The sequence below is a fragment of the Coffea arabica genome, chromosome 10c (assembly GCF_036785885.1).
Source record: "Coffea arabica cultivar ET-39 chromosome 10c, Coffea Arabica ET-39 HiFi, whole genome shotgun sequence".
Classification (NCBI taxonomy): Eukaryota; Viridiplantae; Streptophyta; class Magnoliopsida; order Gentianales; family Rubiaceae; genus Coffea; species Coffea arabica.
Genome location: NC_092329.1, coordinates 13,715,103 through 13,742,760, shown reverse-complemented (window position 1 = coordinate 13,742,760; position 27,658 = coordinate 13,715,103). Strand labels below are relative to the sequence as shown.

The 27,658-nt window shown below is 38.2% G+C and overlaps 1 pseudogene; it reads left to right on the top strand.

Moving 5' to 3' along the window:
- LOC113713920 (DNA gyrase subunit A, chloroplastic/mitochondrial-like) overlaps positions 1 to 27,658 on the top strand; it is a 113,971-nt pseudogene that overhangs the window by 7,442 nt on the left and 78,871 nt on the right.

Below are 27,658 nucleotides of genomic sequence, written 5' to 3'. Positions count from 1 at the left end.
TGGTCATTGGTAATCGCATTAGCAAACCGAGGAGATTTTTCAACTAAATCCCAACAAGTATCACGAGTGTGAATTTTCAAACCACAATGAGTACACTCACGGGTGCCTTGACCTCCACGACCCCCATGACCTCCCTACTTCTTCCTCCACAAGAGCCACGTCCAAAACGAAGTTGTTCTATCTAATTGTTGTTAGTAACTAAAGTAGACTTGTTATTAATTAAAGCACCATCACCCTGTACATTATCCTTAGATGCAGAACGTAAGACATGAGCATATGCTTCTATAAAGGATGAAAATTGTTCACCTGCTAAAATTTGAGATTTAATTGGTTCAAATTCTGGTTTAAGGCTAGCCAAAAATTTGAACACAAACATTTGTTCTCTTTACCTCTGCATAACTGTAATATCACTTGAGAGAGGCATTACAACATTTAATTCTTTTGAAATTCGCTTAAGATCAGCAAAGCATTCAATTACTGTCTTATTGTGACGCCCCTAACTCTCCCTAGGGCGAACCTTAGGGTATTAGCGGGGCGCCTGTCCAACTCTCATCAGGACTCACGCATTCGTTCAAACTTAATATAGATCCACAAAACACCCTTTGATTTAATAAGAAGTACTTAGAATATACAAGCTACAACTCTAAGCTTAACAATTATCATTATAAACCACCAACCAAGAGTAACAAAAGTTACAATTTCAGAGTCACTAATTTCATACAAAAATACTAGCTTCTACTGAATCGCTAGTCTAGATCTTCCAATCCACTTCCAAAACTTATTAAGGAAAACAAATTTAAAAGAATGAGCGAACGCCCATTGAGGCTAAGAAAAACAGACAAACAAGCAAGTAACACCAATTAATTAAATAACGTGCTTGAAAGCAACTTTAAACATGACCTATCATTCAAGTGCACAAGTAGGAATTAATATACAAGGAGAATACAGGAGCTCTCAGGAGCTATTTTTACATTCCGATCAAGTTGAGCCATTTGGGGTTGACCCACCGTCAACCCACATAGTAACACGACCGTAGTACTCCACTTATTTCCTCCATCCAATATAACATCCACTCGAATTCGGAACCAAATATGTATGAAGTAGCGATACTATTCGAGTATGCCAAGCGAGATCTCAAAAGATCAAATTATAATATTTTCCAAAGTTCACCAAGCTCCTCGACCAAGTCCTTGCCGACTCAAGTTACAAGTTTAGCCAATGGGTTAGGGCATCCCCACAAGTATATTTGGTCGATGAGACAACGCTCCAATCGACTTTGAATCGGTCATAGCACTGAGTCGGGATGAGCGGTATCTCCCACCCGAATAGGGCGTGATATTTCTAGCCGCTCAGTGCTCACGACTTAAAACATATTCATGTGCAAGTGCAAGTCATGTATATTCATGTAACAAGTATCATGTAATCAGGAGAGAGAGAGGACAAGGGCAATAAAATACACTCTCGTTTTGACAAATTTATGTATCATATATAGCACTTGTACACATATCATTTCAAACACATTAGCATTTAACATGCACTTCACACTCACCAAAAATCAAGGTAAACAAGAGCAAAGCGAGAAGTCAGACGAGTTCTTCGGTGTTCTCGTGACCACCTGAGGCATGCACAATCACAATTACCTAGGTGCTCGACCAAGGTTATAAAGAAAAATATTTTCTTGCTACCCACTCTCAAGGTCACAAGTTCGAGTCAAGTTAAAAGAGTTTTTCTCACTAAATCATTGAAATAATGCTCAAAGAGAGCTCAAAAGTCGTTTTTTGATTCAAGTCGTGGTACGTAATCTCAATTCTAAAAGAAAGCACCATTTTCACTTTCGACACGAAAATCGAGGGAAAAAGGGTAGATGGATTTCATCTCTTAAAACTTCAAATCTCATGTCCAAACTTTTGAACATAAAGAGCGTTTCATATTTTTCAAACCCATGGAGTCAAAACTCATCCAAAACTCCACTCATATTCATAGGAAATGTCAAGATTAAAGGTTCCAAGATTCGAGTATCAAACTAGTGAAAATTCTTCAAGATTTACTCTAGTCAAAATGCTCCCTTCTAAAAGTTTAAACTCATGTAAATCGAGGGCATAAGAATATGGGTGTCAATAACCAAGGAAGTTGAACAAACAAGATTTAAAGCAAAAGTTTAAAGTTCTAAAAGAATCTTGTATCCAACCATGAAATTAGTCCTAAACGGACCAATAATCTCAAAGGAAGGTTAAGAGTGTTTAAGGGAGTACTTTGTTTAAAATCAGAAAATTTCCAGTTTGGTGTGATACTATTTGGAAAAATCGTATCTCGAGTTTCGGAAGTCCAAATATTGAAACTTTATACCTTTGGAAACTAGACTCAAAGAACTAAAGCTCTCTAGAAGACACTTTTCTCAGACTCCAATCTGAAATCAATCAAATTTTATATCAAAGTCACTATTCTAGACAGGACAGGGCAAAACAGGCTTGCAATCTCAGCAAAGTTTGGAAATTCGATAAAATTCGTAAAAATGGAATCAACTCTTGAAATTTATACCACTAATATATTTCTAAATCTAGTTTCTAATGCAATAAACGGAACCAAATTCAGACCTTTATACATCAAGATACAATGGTTTTAAGAAAACTGAATTTTGGAACCTGTTTACGAAATTTCCAGTTTTGAAGGCTTGACAGAGTTTCAAAATCTGATCATAACTAAAGCTACACAACTCGAAATTTAGCGTAGTTTGTGGCATTGAAAACTACATTAAAAAGGCTACAATTCACTAGAAGAAACTGTCTTAAAATTCATTTTGCAAGATAGGCGAAATTGAGCTACAAACTGCAGCAAGGCTGGTTTCTCGGATGAGAACAGTGAGGAAATTTAGTCATCTTTGCCGGTTCACTACATCTCATAGGAAACGAATTTGGATGTGTATTTTATACGAAGGAAAGATCTCAGAGTCTAGTTTCGGATGGCACAAACAGCACTCTATTCCAACTCCCAGACAAAAATTTATGACCCAAAATGTGAACACTGATCGGTGCACCTGGTCAGAATATTTTCCAGAATTCATCCATACTTTAGCCCTACTTTAACACAACCAATTGAAAAGTTTTTTGGAAGATATTCAACACACATAACCACTAACATGTATCAAGCATTATTACGCCAAAATAGCATCAAAAATTCGAAATTAACATGAGGATTTCAACAAGCCAAAATTCGGACAGCATGCACCTATTATCTTCTAGCTTTCTTTTCTAACTTTCCAACAAAAACTAAACCATATTTTCTCAAAATAAGCATCAAACAAGCTATTAAACATACAAAATTCTCAAGGCCTCTACCTACAAAGCCACCTCAAGTCCACTACCTAATGTCAAGGTTCTTGTAAACCCATCAATAACCCAACAACTAACCAACTATAACTAACTACTACTAAGATTTGAGAGGAAAAGTTGAGGTTTCTTTGGATGATTACCTTACTGCCAAGATGAAGACTAAACACTAGGGTTTGAACTCTTAAATCATCAAAATTTCTTTCTTGATCAAGTCACCTTCCAAGCTTGTATGAAGAACCAAAGAAAGAAGCAAATTTGGAGAGTATTCTTAGAGGAAAATGCTGAAATTTTTGAGGGGAAATGAGGGAGGGGAGTCAGCCAAGGGGGAGGAGAGGAAGAAAGGTTTTGGGTGGTAGTTGAGTGATTTGATGGGGTGTAAGAAGGATTGACATAAACGGATTCTTGGTGCCTAAAAGTCAACAACCGATTAGTGAGCAATTAGTGCTCCTAATTGAGTTTAACTTAACTCACTCACATCTAATCCCTCAGTTAACTTTTCTTAATATATTATTAATCATCCTTAATTCTCCAAAATTAATATACTCTCAGATCGAATTTGTCTCGAAAAATGTGCATTTGCTATTTCTCGCTAAACGAACTATAGAAAAATTAAATTCGCTAACAAAACATTTTAAAAATATAAATAGGGCATTGCTCCATGCAAATGAATTTAAAATGGATGAAATAAATTATTCGGAATAAACGGGTAAATAAATAATTAAATAAACCAGTAAAATAAAATAAAAGTAAGAAAAATAAAAATGGAGTCCTTACATCCTTCCCCAAAGAATTTTGTCCTCGAAATTCATACATTGATTTAGAAAAAACTCTGGATATTTCTGTTGGATCTCCTCTTCTACTTCCCAAGTAGCTTTCTCCATTCCATGATTTCTCCATAAAATTTTCACTAGAGGGATTTGCTTGCGTCTTAATTCCTTTATTTTTCGATCTAATAACTTTACTGGTCTTTTCTCATATGACAAATTCTTATCAATCTCTACTTCTTCCGGTCGTAACACGTGGGATGGGTCGGAATGATATTTCTTAAGTATGGAGACATGGAAGACATCATGAATCCTGGACAAACTCAAAGGCAATTCTAATTTGTAAGCTACATTTCCTACACGCTGGATAAACTTATAGGGTCCCACAAATCTTAGTTACAATTTCTTCCCTTTTCCCGTCATTAGACTTGCTTTCAAGGGTGTAATTTTAAAAAATATTTTATCTCCAATTTCGAACTCTAAATCCTTCATCCGATTATCCGTATAGTTCTTTTGATAGTTTTGAGCAGTTCTAATCCTCTGACGTATCAGTTTCACCTTCTCAAAAGTTTTCTCAACCCAAGGTACAGTAGTTGGGTCCAAAATTTTCTTTTCTCCAATTTCGTCCCAATGAATCGGAGATCGACACTTCTGACCTTCTCAAAAGTTTTCTCTCGGAGTCCTTGGTAGCCCTGATACGAAGTTCATTGTGATATTTTCCTACTTCTACTCGGGTATCTCTAACGGCTGTAATAATCCAGACGGTTTCTGATATTCGGCCTTAACCTGCTGGCAAGTGAGACAAGGTCGAACAAATTGAGCAATCTCTCCTTCATATTCTCCCATCAATAAAGGCTTGTCAAGTCTTGATAAATCTTATTACCTCCAGGGTGCACCGTATATTTAGAACGATGAGTTTCGTCCAAAATTTCCTTCTTTAGACCTTCATCCTTGGGTACCACTAGATGATTTCTAAACTTTAACAGTCCATCGGTCCCCAAATTGAAATTAGACTTTTCCCCCTTTTGAACTTTCTCAACCCATTTTTGCACTTCAGGGTCTCCTTTTTGAACTTCTTTGATTCGATCTAACAAGGTAGATTTCACAGTAATATTTTCAAAGATTACCCTCTGCGACTCAAGACGTGGATTCCAAACACTAATTTCTTCTAACATGTGTCATTCCCTCACCATTAAACTGGCTATTTATACCATACCACTTAGCGCATCCGTCACTACATTAACTTTTCCAGGGTAATAGTTAAGCAAACAGTCATAACTCGTTTTGGGAGAACAAATACTTGAAACTCTTATGTTCCGTGAAAACTTCGAAAGTCACTCCATATAAATAATGTCTCCATTTTTTCAAGGCAAATACTACTACCGCTAATTCCAAGTCAAAGGTCGGATAATTCTGCTCATGAGGTTTCAACTTACGGGAAGCATACGCAATTACTTTTCCATTTTGCATCAATACACATCCTAAATCATCCTTTGAAGTATTTGTATAAACCACAAAATCATCTCATTCGCTCGGTAATGCTAACACAGGTGTATCGATCAAACAGTTTTTCAACTCTTGAAACTCTTTCTCGCATTTGAAATCTCAAATAAACTTAGCATGCTTCTTTGTCAACTCAGTTAAGAATTTTGCAATCTTAGAAAAGTTCTTGATAAACCGACGGTAATATCCGACTAACCCTAAGAAACTCCGAATTTCAGTAGGATTTTTTGGTCATTTCCACTTAAAACCAGCTTCGACATTAGTTGGACCTACAGTAATCCCTTCCATCAAAATTATGTGACCTAATAAACCTACTTCTTCCAACCAAAACTCACATTTATTAAATTTAGCAAAAAGTTTGTGCTCTCTCAGAGTTTTTAAAACTATTCTCAGGTGCCGTTCATGATCTTCTCGGGACTTAGAGTACACTAATATGTCATCAATAAATACCACCACAAATTGATCTAAGTACGGCTTAAAAACCCGATACATCGAATCCAAAAATGTTGCTGGCGCATTATTTAACCCAAAGGGCATCACTGCAAATTCAAAGTGCTCATATTTTGAATTGAAAGCGGTTTTAGACACATCAGTTTCTAGGATCCTCAATTGGTAATATCCTTGCCTCAAATCTAATTTGAAAAATACCACTGCCTCTTGCAACTGATCGAATAGCTCATCTATCCGAGGCAGAGGATAGTTGTTCTTAATGGTTACATCGTTCAAGTTTCGGTAGTCTCAAACTCCCATATTTCTTCTTAACGAAGAGCACTGGAGCTCCCCATAGTGAGTCGCTTTCTCTGATGAAACCTCTTCCTAATAAATTTTGTAATTGTAATTTCAATTCCTTTAATTCAACTGGAGCCATCCTGTAAGGTGTCTTAGAGATAGGGGCAGTCCCTGGAGCCACATCAATCTTAAATATTAATTCCCTCTCTGGAGATAACGTCTCTAATTCCTCAGGAAAGACGTAGGGAAACTCGTTCACTACCGGTATGTTTTCCAACTTCACCTTATCCCCCGATTTATTGATAAGAAAGGCTAGATATTCTTTAACTCCACTACTCAACAATTTTCTAACTCAAATCCCAGAAATTAAAGTAGACGATGCTAGTCTACCTCTCACATCTAATTTCAAAGTTACTTCCACAGGAATGTGGAACTCTACTTGATTCATCTTACAATTCAATTGAGTATGGTACTGAGCTAACCAATCCATCCTAAGCATCACATCATATCCCTTAATTGCTAAATTCATTAAATCCGCCAACAATATTCTCTCACCAATCCAAATTTCGCAATTCCTAGAAACTTTATTAGCAATCAGGCATTGTTTCCCCGTAGGAATCTTAATCTCTAAATCAAAAGGCAAGAAATCACACTTTACCTCTACACCCTTCAAAAAATTAGGATCTATGAAAGAATGGGTTGCCCCGAGATCAATTAAAACTCTAGTTAAACGATGAAAAACAGGAATCGTACCTTCCACCACTTCGATTGGGTTAGGGATTTGCTGATTGTCTAAGGCATAAACCCTAATTGGCATTTTCGGTCGGCTCCCTCAGGCACTTGACTGCTTTGAAACAGATCTAGCGGGCTGTTGGGTATTTTCTCCTTCCTTAGAGGCACTAGGGTAACTCGAAATCTGGTGCTCAGCACCACCACAAATCAAACATTTCTCTTGCTTTCTTTAACACTGGGCCTTAGTGTGGTTAGACTTGTTATAGTATCCACAAATCACACGAGGGTCACGGCCTGACTAGCTTGAAAATTTTCTTTTTGCTGACCTCTTCCACCCTGGTTTCCTTTTGGCGGGGCTCCCCTTGATGGAGCTCCTACTAGTTTTCCAAGCATTCACACTCCTCCAGCCCCTCTTCCCATTTTAAGGGGTTGAATGGACTTCTCAGACAATCCAGGGGTGTTACTTGGGTTACTCCTCTTTCTCGTGTGAAAAGTTTTAGATTAGTAGTTAGCAGTCTCTACCCTCTGCGCTTTTTCCAAAGCATCTGTGAAAGTTGTGATCTGGGCAGCTACTAAAGATTCTTGAATTTTTACATTTAACCCTTGAATAAACTTCCTTATCCTCTTTCGTTCCATGACCAGCTCAGGGGCAAATTTGGAAAATTTAGTGAACTGCTTCTCATACTCGGCCATATTTAGTAACCCTTGTTTCAAATTAATAAAGTTATCCTCCCTTTTTTCTTGTATCATAAGTGGAAGGAATTTGACATTAAACTCTCTCTCAAAATTTGCCCAAATCCAGGGGATTTGTTCTCCTTTTTAATTTTCCCTAGCAACGTTCCACCACGAGTTGGCTGCTCCCTCAAACTGAAAAATGACAAAATTCACTTGCCTTTTCTCGGCATAGTCTAAGGCGGCAAAAATCTCCACTGTCCATTCCAACCAATTCTCCGCTACCTCAGGATCAGATCCTCCATGAAACTTAGGTGGGGCGAACTTCAAGAAGCAATCTAAAGCTCTATCCTCACCCCTCTCTTGGTTCTTAGGTTAGTTGGCTGGTTCAGGGCCTTGGCGCTCAACTAAACACTCAAGAACATCGGTTATGCGGTTAATCGTCGTAGCCACTTGGTCACCCTCTTCATTTCTAGGATTTTGCTTTGGACCAGTCGTAAATCCCTCATCTCTCTCGGGCCCACACCCCCTTCCACGTTCTTGTCGATCCATATAGTAAGATTCTAAGCGCATAATAAAAGAGGAAAATAAGCGTAGAAATTTAAAAACAAGTACAGATTGGAAGAACACTTTAAAATCAAAACATAGATCTTTACATATATTAGAAGTCATGTCACATGTTAAGAGTTCATTCAACGAGTCAATAATATGAAATACAGGACATAGGCATCCAAGTGCCTCAAAATACAGGGGTACATGCACAAAATACAAAAGGGCTCACAGCGAGGTTCACCCCTTCTAACCCTGATGAAAAAGCAAAAGATCAAGAGGTTTCTAATACAGGTGGACCGAACTAGAAGATCCTACAACCTCAGAGAAGTTCTTCTCGGGATCCTTCTCAGGATCCTCCTCCATCAATGCAACCTCCACCTTCACAGCAGGTGCGGTCTCCCCAAGTACATCCCCAAGCAAAGCCTCCTTTGGATGTTCGGTCATAGTCACACACTCGACCATAATACCGTCTATGCGGATCCCCGCCTCCTGGACAATTCGGATAAGGCGCACCTCCGTCTCCTGAAACTGTGCATGGGAGGCGTCAGCCCTCTGACGCTCTCAAGAACTCTCACCTCTAGCTTCTGGATCCGAGCAGCCTGGGCCTCCATTGTAGCCTCCATCTCCTTTCTCTCAGCTAGTGCTATCAAATGAATTTAAAATGGATGAAATAAATTATTCGGAATAAACGGGTAAATAAATAATTAAATAAGCCAATAAAATAAAATAAAAGTAAGAAAAATAAAAATTGGGGTCCTCACATCCTTCCCCAAAGAATTTCGTCCTCGAAATTCATACATTGATTTAGAAACAACTCTGGATATTTCTTTTGGATCTTCTCTTCTACTTTCCAAGTAGCTTCCTGCATTCCATCATTTCTCCATAAAATTTTCACTAGAGAGATTTGCTTGCGTCTTAACTCCTTTATTTTTCGATCTAACAACTTTACTGGTCTTTTCTCATATGACAAATTTTTATCAATCTGTACTTCTTCCGGTCGTAACACGTAGGATGGGTCGGAATGATATTTCTTAAGTATGGAGACATGGAAGACATCATGAATCTTGGACAAACTCAAAGGCAATTCTAATTTGTAAGCTACATTTCCTACACGCTGGATAACCTTATAGGGTCCCACAAATCTTAGTTACAATTTCTTCCCTTTTCTCGTCATTAGACTTACTTTCAAGGGTGTAATTTAAAAAAATATTTTATCTCCAATTTCAAACTCTAAATCCTTTATCCGATTATTCGTATAGTTCTTTTGGCAGTTTTGAGCCGTTCGAATCCTCTGACGTATCAGTTTCACCTTCTCAAAAGTTTCCGCAACCCAAGGTACAGTAGTTGGGTCCAAAATTTTCTTTTCTCCAATTTCGTCCCAATGAATCGGAGATCGACACTTCTGACTACAAAGAGTTTCGTAAGGAGCCATTTGTATCGAGAAATGAAAACTATTGTTATAATCAAATTCCACCAATGTAAGGTACTGACTCCAATTTTCTCCAAAATCCACAATACACGACCTCAACATGTCCTCTAGGGTTTGGATTGTTCTTCCCGATTGTCCGTCGGTTTGCGGGTGGTAAGTGGTACTAAAATTCAACTTAGTCCCTAAACTCTCTTGTATCTTTTGCCAAAATCGAGACACAAACCTAGGGTCCCGATCTGAAACTATACTCACCGGTATCCCATGCAATCTTATAATCTCGTCCAAGTACAATTTAGCCAACTTTTCCAAGAAGTATTTCATACTAATCGGCAAAAAGTGAGTAGATTTGGTCAATCGATTCACTATTATCCAAATAGCATCGTGCTCTCTCTGAGTCCTTGGTAGCCCTGATACGAAGTTCATTGTGATATTTTCCTACTTCTACTCGGGTATCTCTAACGGCTGTAATAATCCAGACGGTTTCTGATATTCGGCCTTAACCTGCTGGCAAGTGAGACAAGGTCGAACAAATTGAGCAATCTCTCCTTCATATTCTCCCATCAATAAAGGCTTGTCAAGTCTTGATAAATCTTATTACCTCCAGGGTGCACCGTATATTTAGAACGATGAGTTTCGTCCAAAATTTCCTTCTTTAGACCTTCATCCTTGGGTACCACTAGATGATTTCTAAACTTTAACAGTCCATCGGTCCCCAAATTGAAATTAGACTTTTCCCCCTTTTGAACTTTCTCAACCCATTTTTGCACTTCAGGGTCTCCTTTTTGAACTTCTTTGATTCGATCTAACAAGGTAGATTTCACAGTAATATTTTCAAAGATTACCCTCTGCGACTCAAGACGTGGATTCCAAACACTAATTTCTTCTAACATGTGTCATTCCCTCACCATTAAACTGGCTATTTATACCATACCACTTAGCGCATCCGTCACTACATTAACTTTTCCAGGGTAATAGTTAAGCAAACAGTCATAACTCGTTTTGGGAGAACAAATACTTGAAACTCTTATGTTCCGTGAAAACTTCGAAAGTCACTCCATATAAATAATGTCTCCATTTTTTCAAGGCAAATACTACTACCGCTAATTCCAAGTCAAAGGTCGGATAATTCTGCTCATGAGGTTTCAACTTACGGGAAGCATACGCAATTACTTTTCCATTTTGCATCAATACACATCCTAAATCATCCTTTGAAGTATTTGTATAAACCACAAAATCATCTCATTCGCTCGGTAATGCTAACACAGGTGTATCGATCAAACAGTTTTTCAACTCTTGAAACTCTTTCTCGCATTTGAAATCTCAAATAAACTTAGCATGCTTCTTTGTCAACTCAGTTAAGAATTTTGCAATCTTAGAAAAGTTCTTGATAAACCGACGGTAATATCCGACTAACCCTAAGAAACTCCGAATTTCAGTAGGATTTTTTGGTCATTTCCACTTAAAACCAGCTTCGACATTAGTTGGACCTACAGTAATCCCTTCCATCAAAATTATGTGACCTAATAAACCTACTTCTTCCAACCAAAACTCACATTTATTAAATTTAGCAAAAAGTTTGTGCTCTCTCAGAGTTTTTAAAACTATTCTCAGGTGCCGTTCATGATCTTCTCGGGACTTAGAGTACACTAATATGTCATCAATAAATACCACCACAAATTGATCTAAGTACGGCTTAAAAACCCGATACATCGAATCCAAAAATGTTGCTGGCGCATTATTTAACCCAAAGGGCATCACTGCAAATTCAAAGTGCTCATATTTTGAATTGAAAGCGGTTTTAGACACATCAGTTTCTAGGATCCTCAATTGGTAATATCCTTGCCTCAAATCTAATTTGAAAAATACCACTGCCTCTTGCAACTGATCGAATAGCTCATCTATCCGAGGCAGAGGATAGTTGTTCTTAATGGTTACATCGTTCAAGTTTCGGTAGTCTCAAACTCCCATATTTCTTCTTAACGAAGAGCACTGGAGCTCCCCATAGTGAGTCGCTTTCTCTGATGAAACCTCTTCCTAATAAATTTTGTAATTGTAATTTCAATTCCTTTAATTCAACTGGAGCCATCCTGTAAGGTGTCTTAGAGATAGGGGCAGTCCCTGGAGCCACATCAATCTTAAATATTAATTCCCTCTCTGGAGATAACGTCTCTAATTCCTCAGGAAAGACGTAGGGAAACTCGTTCACTACCGGTATGTTTTCCAACTTCACCTTATCCCCCGATTTATTGATAAGAAAGGCTAGATATTCTTTAACTCCACTACTCAACAATTTTCTAACTCAAATCCCAGAAATTAAAGTAGACGATGCTAGTCTACCTCTCACATCTAATTTCAAAGTTACTTCCACAGGAATGTGGAACTCTACTTGATTCATCTTACAATTCAATTGAGTATGGTACTGAGCTAACCAATCCATCCTAAGCATCACATCATATCCCTTAATTGCTAAATTCATTAAATCCGCCAACAATATTCTCTCACCAATCCAAATTTCGCAATTCCTAGAAACTTTATTAGCAATCAGGCATTGTTTCCCCGTAGGAATCTTAATCTCTAAATCAAAAGGCAAGAAATCACACTTTACCTCTACACCCTTCAAAAAATTAGGATCTATGAAAGAATGGGTTGCCCCGAGATCAATTAAAACTCTAGTTAAACGATGAAAAACAGGAATCGTACCTTCCACCACTTCGATTGGGTTAGGGATTTGCTGATTGTCTAAGGCATAAACCCTAATTGGCATTTTCGGTCGGCTCCCTCAGGCACTTGACTGCTTTGAAACAGATCTAGCGGGCTGTTGGGTATTTTCTCCTTCCTTAGAGGCACTAGGGTAACTCGAAATCTGGTGCTCAGCACCACCACAAATCAAACATTTCTCTTGCTTTCTTTAACACTGGGCCTTAGTGTGGTTAGACTTGTTATAGTATCCACAAATCACACGAGGGTCACGGCCTGACTAGCTTGAAAATTTTCTTTTTGCTGACCTCTTCCACCCTGGTTTCCTTTTGGCGGGGCTCCCCTTGATGGAGCTCCTACTAGTTTTCCAAGCATTCACACTCCTCCAGCCCCTCTTCCCATTTTAAGGGGTTGAATGGACTTCTCAGACAATCCAGGGGTGTTACTTGGGTTACTCCTCTTTCTCGTGTGAAAAGTTTTAGATTAGTAGTTAGCAGTCTCTACCCTCTGCGCTTTTTCCAAAGCATCTGTGAAAGTTGTGATCTGGGCAGCTACTAAAGATTCTTGAATTTTTACATTTAACCCTTGAATAAACTTCCTTATCCTCTTTCGTTCCATGACCAGCTCAGGGGCAAATTTGGAAAATTTAGTGAACTGCTTCTCATACTCGGCCATATTTAGTAACCCTTGTTTCAAATTAATAAAGTTATCCTCCCTTTTTTCTTGTATCATAAGTGGAAGGAATTTGACATTAAACTCTCTCTCAAAATTTGCCCAAATCCAGGGGATTTGTTCTCCTTTTTAATTTTCCCTAGCAACGTTCCACCACGAGTTGGCTGCTCCCTCAAACTGAAAAATGACAAAATTCACTTGCCTTTTCTCGGCATAGTCTAAGGCGGCAAAAATCTCCACTGTCCATTCCAACCAATTCTCCGCTACCTCAGGATCAGATCCTCCATGAAACTTAGGTGGGGCGAACTTCAAGAAGCAATCTAAAGCTCTATCCTCACCCCTCTCTTGGTTCTTAGGTTAGTTGGCTGGTTCAGGGCCTTGGCGCTCAACTAAACACTCAAGAACATCGGTTATGCGGTTAATCGTCGTAGCCACTTGGTCACCCTCTTCATTTCTAGGATTTTGCTTTGGACCAGTCGTAAATCCCTCATCTCTCTCGGGCCCACACCCCCTTCCACGTTCTTGTCGATCCATATAGTAAGATTCTAAGCTCATAATAAAAGAGGAAAATAAGCGTAGAAATTTAAAAACAAGTACAGATTGGAAGAACACTTTAAAATCAAAACATAGATCTTTACATATATTAGAAGTCATGTCACATGTTAAGAGTTCATTCAACGAGTCAATAATATGAAATACAGGACATAGGCATCCAAGTGCCTCAAAATACAGGGGTACATGCACAAAATACAAAAGGGCTCACAGCGAGGTTCACCCCTTCTAACCCTGATGAAAAAGCAAAAGATCAAGAGGTTTCTAATACAGGTGGACCGAACTAGAAGATCCTACAACCTCAGAGAAGTTCTTCTCGGGATCCTTCTCAGGATCCTCCTCCATCAATGCAACCTCCACCTTCACAGCAGGTGCGGTCTCCCCAAGTACATCCCCAAGCAAAGCCTCCTTTGGATGTTCGGTCATAGTCACACACTCGACCATAATACCGTCTATGCGGATCCCCGCCTCCTGGACAATTCGGATAAGGCGCACCTCCGTCTCCTGAAACTGTGCATGGGAGGCGTCAGCCCTCTGACGCTCTCAAGAACTCTCACCTCTAGCTTCTGGATCCGAGCAGCCTGAGCCTCCATTGTAGCCTCCATCTCCTTTCTCTCAGCTAGTGCTATCAAATGAATTTAAAATGGATGAAATAAATTATTCGGAATAAACGGGTAAATAAATAATTAAATAAGCCAATAAAATAAAATAAAAGTAAGAAAAATAAAAATTGGGGTCCTCACATCCTTCCCCAAAGAATTTCGTCCTCGAAATTCATACATTGATTTAGAAACAACTCTGGATATTTCTTTTGGATCTTCTCTTCTACTTTCCAAGTAGCTTCCTGCATTCCATCATTTCTCCATAAAATTTTCACTAGAGAGATTTGCTTGCGTCTTAACTCCTTTATTTTTCGATCTAACAACTTTACTGGTCTTTTCTCATATGACAAATTTTTATCAATCTGTACTTCTTCCGGTCGTAACACGTAGGATGGGTCGGAATGATATTTCTTAAGTATGGAGACATGGAAGACATCATGAATCTTGGACAAACTCAAAGGCAATTCTAATTTGTAAGCTACATTTCCTACACGCTGGATAACCTTATAGGGTCCCACAAATCTTAGTTACAATTTCTTCCCTTTTCTCGTCATTAGACTTACTTTCAAGGGTGTAATTTAAAAAAATATTTTATCTCCAATTTCAAACTCTAAATCCTTTATCCGATTATTCGTATAGTTCTTTTGGCAGTTTTGAGCCGTTCGAATCCTCTGACGTATCAGTTTCACCTTCTCAAAAGTTTCCGCAACCCAAGGTACAGTAGTTGGGTCCAAAATTTTCTTTTCTCCAATTTCGTCCCAATGAATCGGAGATCGACACTTCTGACTACAAAGAGTTTCGTAAGGAGCCATTTGTATCGAGAAATGAAAACTATTGTTATAATCAAATTCCACCAATGTAAGGTACTGACTCCAATTTTCTCCAAAATCCACAATACACGACCTCAACATGTCCTCTAGGGTTTGGATTGTTCTTCCCGATTGTCCGTCGGTTTGCGGGTGGTAAGTGGTACTAAAATTCAACTTAGTCCCTAAACTCTCTTGTATCTTTTGCCAAAATCGAGACACAAACCTAGGGTCCCGATCTGAAACTATACTCACCGGTATCCCATGCAATCTTATAATCTCGTCCAAGTACAATTTAGCCAACTTTTCCAAGAAGTATTTCATACTAATCGGCAAAAAGTGAGTAGATTTGGTCAATCGATTCACTATTATCCAAATAGCATCGTGCTCTCTCTGAGTCCTTGGTAGCCCTGATACGAAGTTCATTGTGATATTTTCCTACTTCTACTCGGGTATCTCTAACGGCTGTAATAATCCAGACGGTTTCTGATATTCGGCCTTAACCTGCTGGCAAGTGAGACAAGGTCGAACAAATTGAGCAATCTCTCCTTCATATTCTCCCATCAATAAAGGCTTGTCAAGTCTTGATAAATCTTATTACCTCCAGGGTGCACCGTATATTTAGAACGATGAGTTTCGTCCAAAATTTCCTTCTTTAGACCTTCATCCTTGGGTACCACTAGATGATTTCTAAACTTTAACAGTCCATCGGTCCCCAAATTGAAATTAGACTTTTCCCCCTTTTGAACTTTCTCAACCCATTTTTGCACTTCAGGGTCTCCTTTTTGAACTTCTTTGATTCGATCTAACAAGGTAGATTTCACAGTAATATTTTCAAAGATTACCCTCTGCGACTCAAGACACGGATTCCAAACACTAACTTCTTCTAACATGGGTCATTCCCTCACCATTAAACTGGCCATTTATACCTTACGACTTAGCGCATCCGTCACTACATTAACTTTTCCAGGGTAATAGTTAAGCGAACAGTCATAATCCTTCAAAAATTTCACCCATCTACGTTGCCTCAAATTTAACTCTTTTTGGGAGAACAAATACTTGAAACTCTTATGATCCGTGAAAACTTCGAAAGTCACTCCATATAAATAATGTCTCCACTTTTTCAAGGCAAATACTACTGCCGCTAATTTCAAGTCATGGGTCGGATAATTCTGCTCATGAGGTTTCAACTTACGGGAGGCATACGCAATTACTTTTCCATTTTGCATCAATACACATCCTAAACCATCCTTTGAAGCATCTGTATAAACTACAAAATCATCTCCTTCGCTCAGTAATGCTAACACAGGTGTCTCGATCAAACAGTTTTTCAACTCTTGAAACTCTTTCTCGCATTTGGAATCCCAAATAAACTTACCATGTTTCTTAGTTAACTTAGTTAAGAATTTTGCAATCTTAGAAAAGTTCTTGATAAACCGACAATAATATTCGACTAACCCTAAGAAACTCCGAATTTCAATAGGATTTTTTGGTCATTTCCACTTAAAACCAGCTTCGACCTTAGTTGGATCTACAGTAATCCCTTCCATCCAAATTATGTGACCCAAAAAAGCTACTTCTTCCAACCAAAACTTACATTTATTAAACTTAGCAAAAAGTTTATGCTCTCTCAGAGTTTGTAAAACTATTCTCAGGTGCCGTTCATGATTTTCTCGGGACTTAAAGTACACTAATATGTCATCAATGAATACCACCACAAATTGATCTAAGTACGGCTTAAAAACCCGATACATCAAATCCATAAACGCTGCTGGCACATTAGTTAACCCAAAGGGCATCACTGCAAATTCAAAGTGCTCATATTTTGAATTGAAAGCGGTCTTAGACACATCAGTTTCTAGGATCCTCAATTGGTAATATCCTTGCCTCAAATCTAATTTGAAAAATACCACTGCCCCTTGCAACTGATCGAATAGCTCATCTATCTGAGGCAGAGGATAGTTGTTCTTAATGGTTACATCGTTCAAGTTTCGGTAGTCTCAAACTCCCATATTTCTTCTTAACGAAGAGCACTGGAGCTCCCCATAGTGAGTTGCTTTCTCTGATGAAACCTCTTCCTAATAAATTTTGTAATTGTAATTTCAATTCCTTTAATTCAACTGGAGCCATCCTGTAAGGTGTCTTAGAGATAAGGGCAGTCCCTGGAGCCACATCAATTTTAAATACCATTTCCCTATCTGGAGATAACATCTCTAATACCTCAGGAAGGACGTAGGGAAACTCGTTCACTACCGGTATGTTTTCCAACTTCACCTTATCCCCCGATGTATTGATAAGAAAGGCTAGATATTCTTTAACTTCACTACTCAACAATTTTCTAACTCGAATTCCTGAAATTAAAGCAGACGATGCTAGTCTACCTCTCACATCTAATTTCAAAGTTGCTTCCACAGGAATGTGCAACTCTACTTGATTCATCTTACAATTCAATTGAGTATGGTATCGAGCTAACCAATCCATTCCAAGCATTACATCATATCCCTTAATTGCTAAATTCATTAAATCCGCCAACAATATTCTCTCACCAATCCAAATTTCGTAATTCCTAGAAACTTTATTAGCAATCAGGCATTGTTTCCCCGTAGGAATCTTAATCTCTAAATCAAAAGGCAAGAAATCACACTTTACCTCTACACCCTTCAAAAAATTAGGATCTATGAAAGAATGGGTTGCCGCGAGATCAATTAAAACTCTAGTTAAATGGTGAAAAATAGGAATCGTACCTTCCACCACTTCGATTGGGTTAGGGATTTGCTGATTGTCTAAGGCATAAACCCTAACTGGCACTTTCGGTCGGCTCCCTCAGGCACTTGACTGCTTTGAAACAGATCTAGCGGGCTGTTGGGTATTTTCTCCTTCCTTAGAGGCACTAGGGTAACTCGAAATCTGGTGCTCAGCACCACCACAAATCAAACATTTCTCTTGCTTTCTTTAACACTGGGCCTTAGTGTGGTTAGACTTGTTATAGTATCCACAAATCACACGAGGGTCACGGCCTGACTAGCTTGAAAATTTTCTTTTTGCTGACCTCTTCCACCCTGGTTTTCTTTTGGCGGGGCTCCCCTTGATGGAGCTCCTACTAGTTTTCCAAGCATTCTCACTCCTCCAGCCCATCTTCCCATTTTAAGGGGTTGGATGGACTTCTCAGACAATCCAGGGGTGTTACTTGGGTTACTCCTCTTTCTCGTGTGAAAAGTTTTAGATTAGTAGTTAGCAGTCTCTACCCTCTGCGCTTTTTCCAAAGCATCTGTGAAAGTTGTGATTTGGGCAGCTACTAGAGATTCTTGAATTTTTACATTTAACCTTTGAATAAACTTCCTTATCCTCTTTCATTTCATGACCACAAGCTCAGGGGCAAATTTGGAAAATTTAGTGAACTGCTTCTCATACTCGGCCATATTTAGTAACTCTTGTTTCAAATTAATAAAGTTATCCTCCCTTTTTTCTTGTATCATAAGCGGAAGGAATTTGACATTAAACTCCCTCTCAAAATTTGCCCAAATCCAGGGGGTTTGTTCTCTTTTCCACTTTTCCCTAGCAACGTTCCACCACGAGTTGGTTGCTCCCTCAAATTGAAAAATGACAAAATTCACTTGTCTTTTCTCGGCATAGTCTAAGGTGGCAAAAATCTGCACCATCCTTTCAACCAATTCTCCGTTACCTCAGGATCAAATCCTCCATGAAACTTAGGTGGGGCGAACTTCAAGAAGCACTCTAAAGCTCTATCCTCACCCCTCTCTTGGTTCTTAGGTTGGTTGGCTGGTTCAGGGCCTTGGCACTCAACTAATCGCTCAAGAACATCGGTTATGCGGTCAATCGCCATAGCCACTTGGTCACCCTCTTCATTTCTAGGATTTTGCTTTGGACCAGTCGTAAATCCCTCACCTCTCTCGGGAGTGCGGGGTTGCCGAAACCCACGCCCACGCCCCCTTCCACGTTCTTGTCGATCCATATAGTAAGATTCTAAGCGCATAATAAAAGAGAAAAATAAGCGTAGAAATTTAAAAACAAGTACAGATTGCAAGAACACTTTAAAATCAAAACATAGATCTTTACATATATTAGAAGTCATGTCACGTGTTAAAAGTTCATTCAACGAGTCAATAATATCAAATACAGGACATAGGCATCCAAGTGCCTCAAAATACAGGGGTACATGCACAAAATTCAAAAGGGCTCACAGCGAGGTTCACCCCTTCTAACCCTAAAGAAAAATCAAAAGATCAAGAGGTTTCTAATACAGGTGGACTGAACTAGAAGATCCTACAACCTCAGAGAGGTTCTTCTCAGGATCCTCCTCAAGATCCTCCTCCATCGGTGCAACCTCCACCTTCATAGCAGGTGCGGCCTCCCCAAGTACATCCCCAAGCAAAGCCTCTTCTAGACGTTCGGTCATAGTCGCACACTCGACCATAATACCGTCCACGCGGGTCCCCGCCTCCTGGACAATTCGGATAAGACGTACCTCAGTCTCCTAAAACTGTGCATGGGAGGCATCAGCCCTCTGACGCTCCTCAAGAACTCTCGCCTCTAGCTTCTGGATCCGAGCAGCCTAGGCCTCCATAGTAGCCTCCATCTCCTTTCTCTCAGCTAGTACTATTCGGAGGTCACGAGTCAATTGCCTCCGCTTCTCGGCTACTTCTAACACCAAGTGGTTTGGGTAAGAGTATCTATCTCGGCATGGGCACGTCGTACCCCCGCCTTGCAGGTGAGTACAGCAGAAGGGGTCCGCCTCCAACCCTGCGATACGGCATCACGAGGAGAGGTCCCTCAACCGTATCATCATCACTACTGCTATCCATATCCTACAAGTAACCCACAACTAAAGATTAGACCCTTACTTTCACTGATACCATTTAAGAATTTAACCTAAGCTCTACCACGGGTTTCTATGACCAAAAGTTCACGACTAAGAGCTCCTAATCCTATTCCAGGTATTTCAAGCCTGGCTCTGATACCAACTGTGACGCCCCTACCTCTCCTTAGGGCGAACCCTAGGGTATCAGCGGGACGCCTGCCCAACTCTCGTCAGGACTCACGCACTTGTTCAAGCTTAATATAGAGCCACAAAACACCCTTTGACTTAATAAGAAATACTTAGAATATATAAGCCACAACTCTAAAGTTAACAATTATCATTACAAACCACCAACCAAGAGTAACAAAAGTTACAATTTAAGAGTCACTAATTTCATACAAAAATACTAGCTTCCACCGAATCGCTAGTCTAGATCTTCCAATCCACTTCCAAAGCCTGTTAAGAAAAATAAACTTAAAGGGATGAGCGAACGTTCAGTGAGGCCAAGAAAAATAGACAAGCAATCAAGTAACACCAATCAATCAAATAACGTGCTTGAAAGCAACTTTAAACATGACATTTCACTCAAGTGCACAAGTAGGAATTAACACACAAGGAGGATACATCAGCTCTGACAGGTGACGAACCTGTGCAATAATAATAAATAAAACCTAACTACCACCTAAAGCAGTCAATAATCAATTCGAGTACTGGAGCAGGGACTCTAGGTGTGCAATGGGTTATTTGATTCACCCTGTTCCCGAAGAGTTTGCTTAATCCGATATACTTGAATTAATTATTTAACTGAATTCACTAACTAGTAGACAGTGGTAAGCAGGGTCGTCTCCTCAGGGACTGGCGAGAAATTTGTTTCTTTTCAAGTCTAGATTAATGGGGGGTTCTTGGATTAAAAGACAACTAAATAAATTAAATGCAGAAAATAATTAATTAAAAGAAATACTTAGAGAAACTCTAGCCAATGTTACACTTTAGAAATGGTTCATGCACTGATCATCGATTCATAGATAATTCCACATTTATTAATAGATTGGTTATAGTTGTCATACACGCGATAAACAACCAACCCTTCCTTAATTTATCGATAGTCAAGGTACGACCGTTAACTATTTCCCTAACCCAAAAACAATCCTAGGTACGACCGTAGGATTTAATTTCTAGATTGCATTAAAAATTAGAAAGGCCCAATCCTAACTAACAAACACGCTAAGAGGGTTTGTTTAAATTAGATCGTATGTTTCCCTGACATAAACCCAATTACACCAGTTGCTATTGGGATAGAGGTAACGAACAATTACGGATTCAATTACCCCTATTTAGCAAAATAGCCTATATGAATAATTAATTATTGCGCACTAATCAATCATCCATACGAGCTATAACGGTTAAAAGCAGGAAACATATGAATACCAATAAATGAAAAAAACAATTAAAATAAATTAGATCTCACAGTAATTGTTGAACCAAATCTTCAGTTGTCCCCTTGACTAGAATTAGGAGGTTAGTCCTCCATTAATGGAGAACAACCATGCGAAAGAGCTATTTGAGGTTTACAAGATTGTTCCTGGCCAAATCGGCCAACTAGCCCCGGAAACAAAGTAATAAGAACAAAGCAATTGTGCTCTTTTATTTCTGCCGTGAAAAGAAGATCCGAATTTGTTGCTGGCTGAAGTCTTTATCATGCGGGATCCGGCTTTTTCTCTTCTTTGTCTTGTTTCCTCCCAAATTAGCCAAAGCCCAAATACAAAGGTCCACCACCGTGGCTTTCTCTCGATGGTCCCCACATAGCAAAGCCAAACGGAAATTCATGCCAAGCCAAGCAGACCTACTAGGAGTCTAATACTTCCTTCTTTTTCCTTTTGGTAGCCACGAAATTGAAGGAATTGATTTTCCTAATTTTTAGCTTTTTGAAACCAAATAGATTTCCTCCTAATCTTCCGTTAATAATCCACGTAGACACCCTTTCAAATTAGAAAACTCTTTAAAAATCACATCTTTTATCTTTTTTTGCTCCACCTTCCTACAATTAGTACCAAATACCAAATATAAGTAGAATCAATCAATTAAAATAATATTTGGTATAATAAAAGAGGAAAATAATCATAGAATTAATGGCAAAAATACAACTTATCAAGCTCTCGGAAGCAATTTCCACATCTCGATCAAGTTGAGCCATCTGGGGTTGACCTTCCGGCAACCCAAACAATAACACGACCGTAGTGCTCCACTTACTTCCTCCATCCAATATAGCACCCACTCAGATCTGGAACCAAACATATATGAAGTGGCGATACTATTCGAGTATGCTAAACGAGATCTCAAAAGATCAAACTATAATATTTCCCAAGGTTCACCAAGCTCCTCGACCAAGCTCTTGTCGGCTTGAGTTACAATGTTAGCCAATGGTTTAGGGCATCCCCACAAGTATATTTGGTCGACGAGACAACGTTCCAATCGATTTTGAATTGGTCATAGCACTGAGTTGGGATGAGCGGTACCTCCCACTCGAATAGGGAGTGATACTTCTAGCCGCTCAGTGCTCATGACTTAAAACATATTCATGTACAAGTGTAAGTCATGTATATTCATATAACAAGTATCATGTAATCATGAGAGAGAGAGAGGACGAGAGCGATAAAGTACACCATCGCCTCGGCAAATTCATGTATCATATATAGCACTTGTACACATATCATTTCAAACACATTAGCATTTAACATGCACTTGACACTCACCAAAAGTCAAGGCAAACAAGAGCAAAACAAGAAGTCAGACGAGCTCTTCGACGTTCTCGTGACCACTTGAGACATGCAAATCACAATTACCTAAGTGCTCGACCAAGGTTATAAAGAAAAATATTTTCTTGCTACCCACTCTCAAGGTCACAAGTTCGAGTCAAGTTAATAGAGCTTTTCTCACTAAATCATTGAAATAATGCTCAAAGAGAGCTCAAAGGTCATTTTTTGATTCAATTCGTGGTACGTAATCTCAATTCTAAAAGAAGCACCATTTCCACTTTCGACACAAAAATCGAGGGAAAAAGGGTAGATGGATTTCATCTCTTAAAACTTCAAATCTCATGTCCAAACTTTTGAACATAAAGAGCGTTTCATATTTTTCAAACTAATGGAGTCAAAACTCATCCAAAACTCCATTCATATTCATAGGAAATGTCAAGGTTAAAGGTTCCAAGATTCAAGTATCAAACTAGTGAAAATTCTCCAAGATTTACTCTAGTCAAAACGTTCCCTTCTAAAAGTTCAAACTCATGTAAATCGAGGGCATAAGAATATGGGTGCCAATAACCAAGGAAGTTGAACAAACAAGATTTAAAACGAAAGTTTAAAGTTCTAAAAGAATCTTGTGTCCAACCATGAAATTAGTCCTAAAACGGACCAATAATCTCAAAGGAAGGTTAAGAGTGCTTAAGGGAGTACTTTGTTTAAAATCAGAAAATTTTCAGCTTGGTGCGACAGTATTTGGGAAAATTGTATCTCGAGTTTCGGAAGTCCAAAAATTGAAACTTTATACCGTTGAAAACTAGACTCAAAGAACTAAAGCTCTCTAGAAGACACTTTTCTCAGACTCCAACTGAAATCAATCAAATATTAGCTCAAAGTCACTGTTCTAGACAGGACAGGGCAAAACAGGCTTGCAATTTCAGCAAAGTTTAGAAATTCAGCAAAATTCGTAGAAATGGAATAAACCCTTGAAATTTATACCACTAATAGAGTTCTAAATCTAGTTTCAAATGCAATAAACGAAACCCAATTCAAATCTTTCTACATCAAGATACAATGGTTTTAAGAAAATTGAATTTTGGAACCTGTTTACGAAATTTCCAGTTTTGAAGGCTTGACAGAGTTTCAAAATCTGATTATAACTAAAGCTATACAATCAAAATTTAGCGTGGTTTGTGGCGTTGAAAACTAAATTCAAAAGGCTACAATTCACTAGAAGAAACTGTCTTAAAATTCATTTTGCAAGATAGGCGAAATCGAGCTACAAACTACAGTTAGGCTGGTTTCTCGGATGAGAACAGTGAGGAATTTCAGTCATCTTTGCTAGTTCACTATGGCTCATAGGAAACAAATTTGGAGGTGTATTTTATACCGACGGAAAGCTCTCAGAGTCTAGTTTGGGATACCACAAACAGCACTCGATTTTAACTCCCAAACAAAATTTATGACCCAAAACGTGAACACTGGTCTGTGCTCCTGATCAAAAAATTTTTTAGAATTCATCCTCACTTGAATCCTACTTTAACACAACCAATTGAAAAGTTTTTTGGAAGATATTCAACACACATAACCACTAACATGTATCAAGCATTATTGTACCAAAATAGCATCAAAATTCGAATTAACATGAGGGTTTCAACAAGCCAAAATTCGGACAGCATGCAACTCTCATCTTCTAGCTTTCTTTTCTAACTTTCCAACTAAAATTAAACTTTATCTTCTCAAAATAAGCATCAAACAAGCAATTAAACATACAAAATCCTCAAGGCCTCTACCTACAAAGCCACTTCAAGTCCACTACCTAATGTCAAGGTTCTTGTGAACCCATCAACAATCTAACAACTAACTAACTATAACTAACTACTACTAAGATTTGAGAGGAAAAGTTGAGGTTTCTTTGGATGATTACCTTGCTGCCAAGATGAAGACTAAACACTAGGGTTTGAGCTCTTAAATCACCAAAATTTCTTTCTTGATCAAGTCACCTTCCAAGCTTGTATGAAGAACCAAAGAAAGAAGCAAATTTGGAGAGTTTTCTTGGAGGAAAATGAAAGACAAGAGAGCTGAAATTTTTGAGGGGAAATGAGGGAGGGGAGTCCACCAAGGGAGAGGAGAGGAAGAAAGGTTTTGGATGGTAGTTGGGTGATTTGATGGGGTGTAAGAAGGATTGACATAAAGGTATTCTTGGTGTCCAAAAGTCAACAGCCGAGTAGTGAGCAATTAGTGCTCCTAATTGAGTTTAACTTAACTCACTCACATCTAATCTTTCAGTTAACTTTTCTTAGTCTACTATTAATCATTCTTAATTCTACAAGATTAATATACTCCCGGATCGAATTTGCATCGAAAAATGTGCATTTGCTATTTCTCGCTAAACGAATCGCAGAAAATTAAATTCGCTAACGAAATGTTTTAAAAATATAAATGAGATATTGTTCCCTGCAAATGGATTTAAAATGGATGAAATAAATTATTCAGAGTAAACAGGTAAATAAATAATTAAATAAGACAGCAAAATAAAATAAAAGTATGAAAAATAAAAATTCGGGTCCTCACACTTATTATCTTGTTGCAACAAAAAATACTTCAAAAAAATATCATAAATTCGTGAAAGATTACTGCTGTATAATAAACGGACATAATCCCAAACTTCTTTTGTTGTCTCATAATGAAAACACATATAAGCAATTCGCGACTCCATAGAATTTCATAGTGCTCCAAGAATTTAGACATCTTCTTGAATCCACATTAGTCCCTTGTTATCCTTCATAGGAGAGTCATTTGTGAGATGTCGTTGCTTTCCTAAATCTGTCAGATAAATCTTAACAACTTTGACCACTGTTGATAATTAGTGTCGTTCAACTTCCAATTTGTGATTTGAAGCATCACCATTGTCATTACATTAGTAGACGCCACGACACTTTTTGATAAACTTTCAGTCATAATGAATAGCACTTTAAACAAAAAAAAAAAATCAAAATTCGTGTTGAGCAGTACCCTAGAACAGTACGCATGAATAGTATGTGTGAATAGTAATACGTGAATAGTACGTGATGAACAGTATCATGTGAACAGGACTTTTGCTAGATATTTAACCCTAACCTTATGACTTTAACTCTGATACTATGATAACATGTATTTTGGGAAAAAAACATCTAGCCGTCGTATTATGAGTGACCAAGTAGTATTTATAGTAGTAAAAATCTAGCAAACTATTATAAGAATATCCTTACTAATTTATTATCTATAAGAATACTTATATTTTCTTAATAGTATGATGATAGATATCCCAAGGGACTGCTGATTATGTATATCTCATAGATTTCGTGATGATGCATGCAACTATTAATCCCTTGAACTGTGATTGGTTTTTTCGGCCGTCAATAACTAAAAGTTTTTTTCATTTTTAATCATAACTAGCTGCATGTTATGGCTTCCATGATGTTGCATTTTTCCTGCTATTTTCTTATGTAATTGATTCAAAAAAATTATTCTTTGTATAGATGCTACACTTGAGAATTTCTTCAATCTCCTGTTGTTGAATGTATTACTTCTGCACAAGTTTTGAACCAACAATTTTAAGTTACTGAGATGACTTCTGATTGAGTTTCTTGCTTTGGTATTTGTCTGTAGATTTGCAATGCATGAATTGAGTCTACCGTCAAGGAAACCTAACAAGAAATGTGCAAGAGTTGTTGGAGAGGTTATCCACTATTTACTTTCTTAGGCTTTGGAGCATTGAATATATTATTTCTTTAGACTGAAAGGACAAATGACTCTTTGGTATTGATCATCCTGGATACAATTACAGGTCCTTGGTAAGTTTCATCCCCATGGAGACACTGCTGTGTATGATTCCTTGGTTCGAATGGCACTGGTAATATTGCATTCCAAAATTTATCGCCGCTTCTTCAATGGATTGGTTATGTTGTGGATTGAGGTGAAAGCCTGCTTCCATTTTATAATATACATTCTGCCACTCGCTAATAGAACTGTTATCTCCATTATTTGTCCACATGGTTTAGCAATCAGCTAAATATGACCTCACATTTGGTTCAGTCAAAATTGTGTTCTGCATTTAGATGTGTTTTCTTGCTTGAGCTGTGATAAAGGCATTCAAAAAAAAATTGTTGCAGTCTTTTTGAACATAGATTTATTTGCATCCTTTTTATCATCGTCTTTCTTTTATTATCTTTGCAAGCAAATTATAGGACTTTTAGTCTTGTAGTCGTGTGTTTTCTATCCTGCTTGCATATGTAGTGGAAGTCGGTGCATCACATTTTCTGAAACTTGGGGTTATGTAATTCTGGGTTGTAGATTGTAAAGGGATTTGCTTTCTATCAATTCTTCTTGTTCTATTCTCTGCGTTGGTTTTTTAATTCCTTATATTGTTGTTTATGTGTCTCCAGGATTTTTCCTTGCGATGCCCACTCATTCGTGGGCATGGTAATTTTGGTTCTATTGATGCTGATCCTCCTGCTGCAATGCGTTATACCGAGTGCCAGCTGGAAGTAGGTTTATATTTCATTTCTTGTGTGATATTATCTTTCTGGACCTTAGCATGCCCTGAAAAGTTTGTCTGAACTTGCTTGGAAAAGAGTTGTTAGAGTTTCTCTGCATTTTTCTTGAAGTATCAATTTCAGGATCTGAGTGGAGTTCAAGGAATGTGTTGTAATTACTTTTCTTTTGTTCGATTTCCTCTTCTTTAGTTATTAATGGTAGAGAAATGGAAGTCCTTTATTTTTTTAAATAAATGTTTTTATTTCTCGAATCTTCTTCTTTGGCTGATTTGTACACCTCCTATTTAACAAGATGGAAATGTCTGCTAGGTTTTCCGTCCTGAAAATTCTATCAGTGCTAATTCTAAATGTGCCTATGATTATTGAGTTTGCACTACTCACATAATTACCTTGATTGTTTTCTGGTTTTATTAAAGTAAAACTGAAATTAAAATTGTATTTATCATCATGAGTTTGTACCTTCAGGCACTTACAGAGGCAATGTTATTAGCTGATCTAGATCAAGATACTGTCAGTACTTT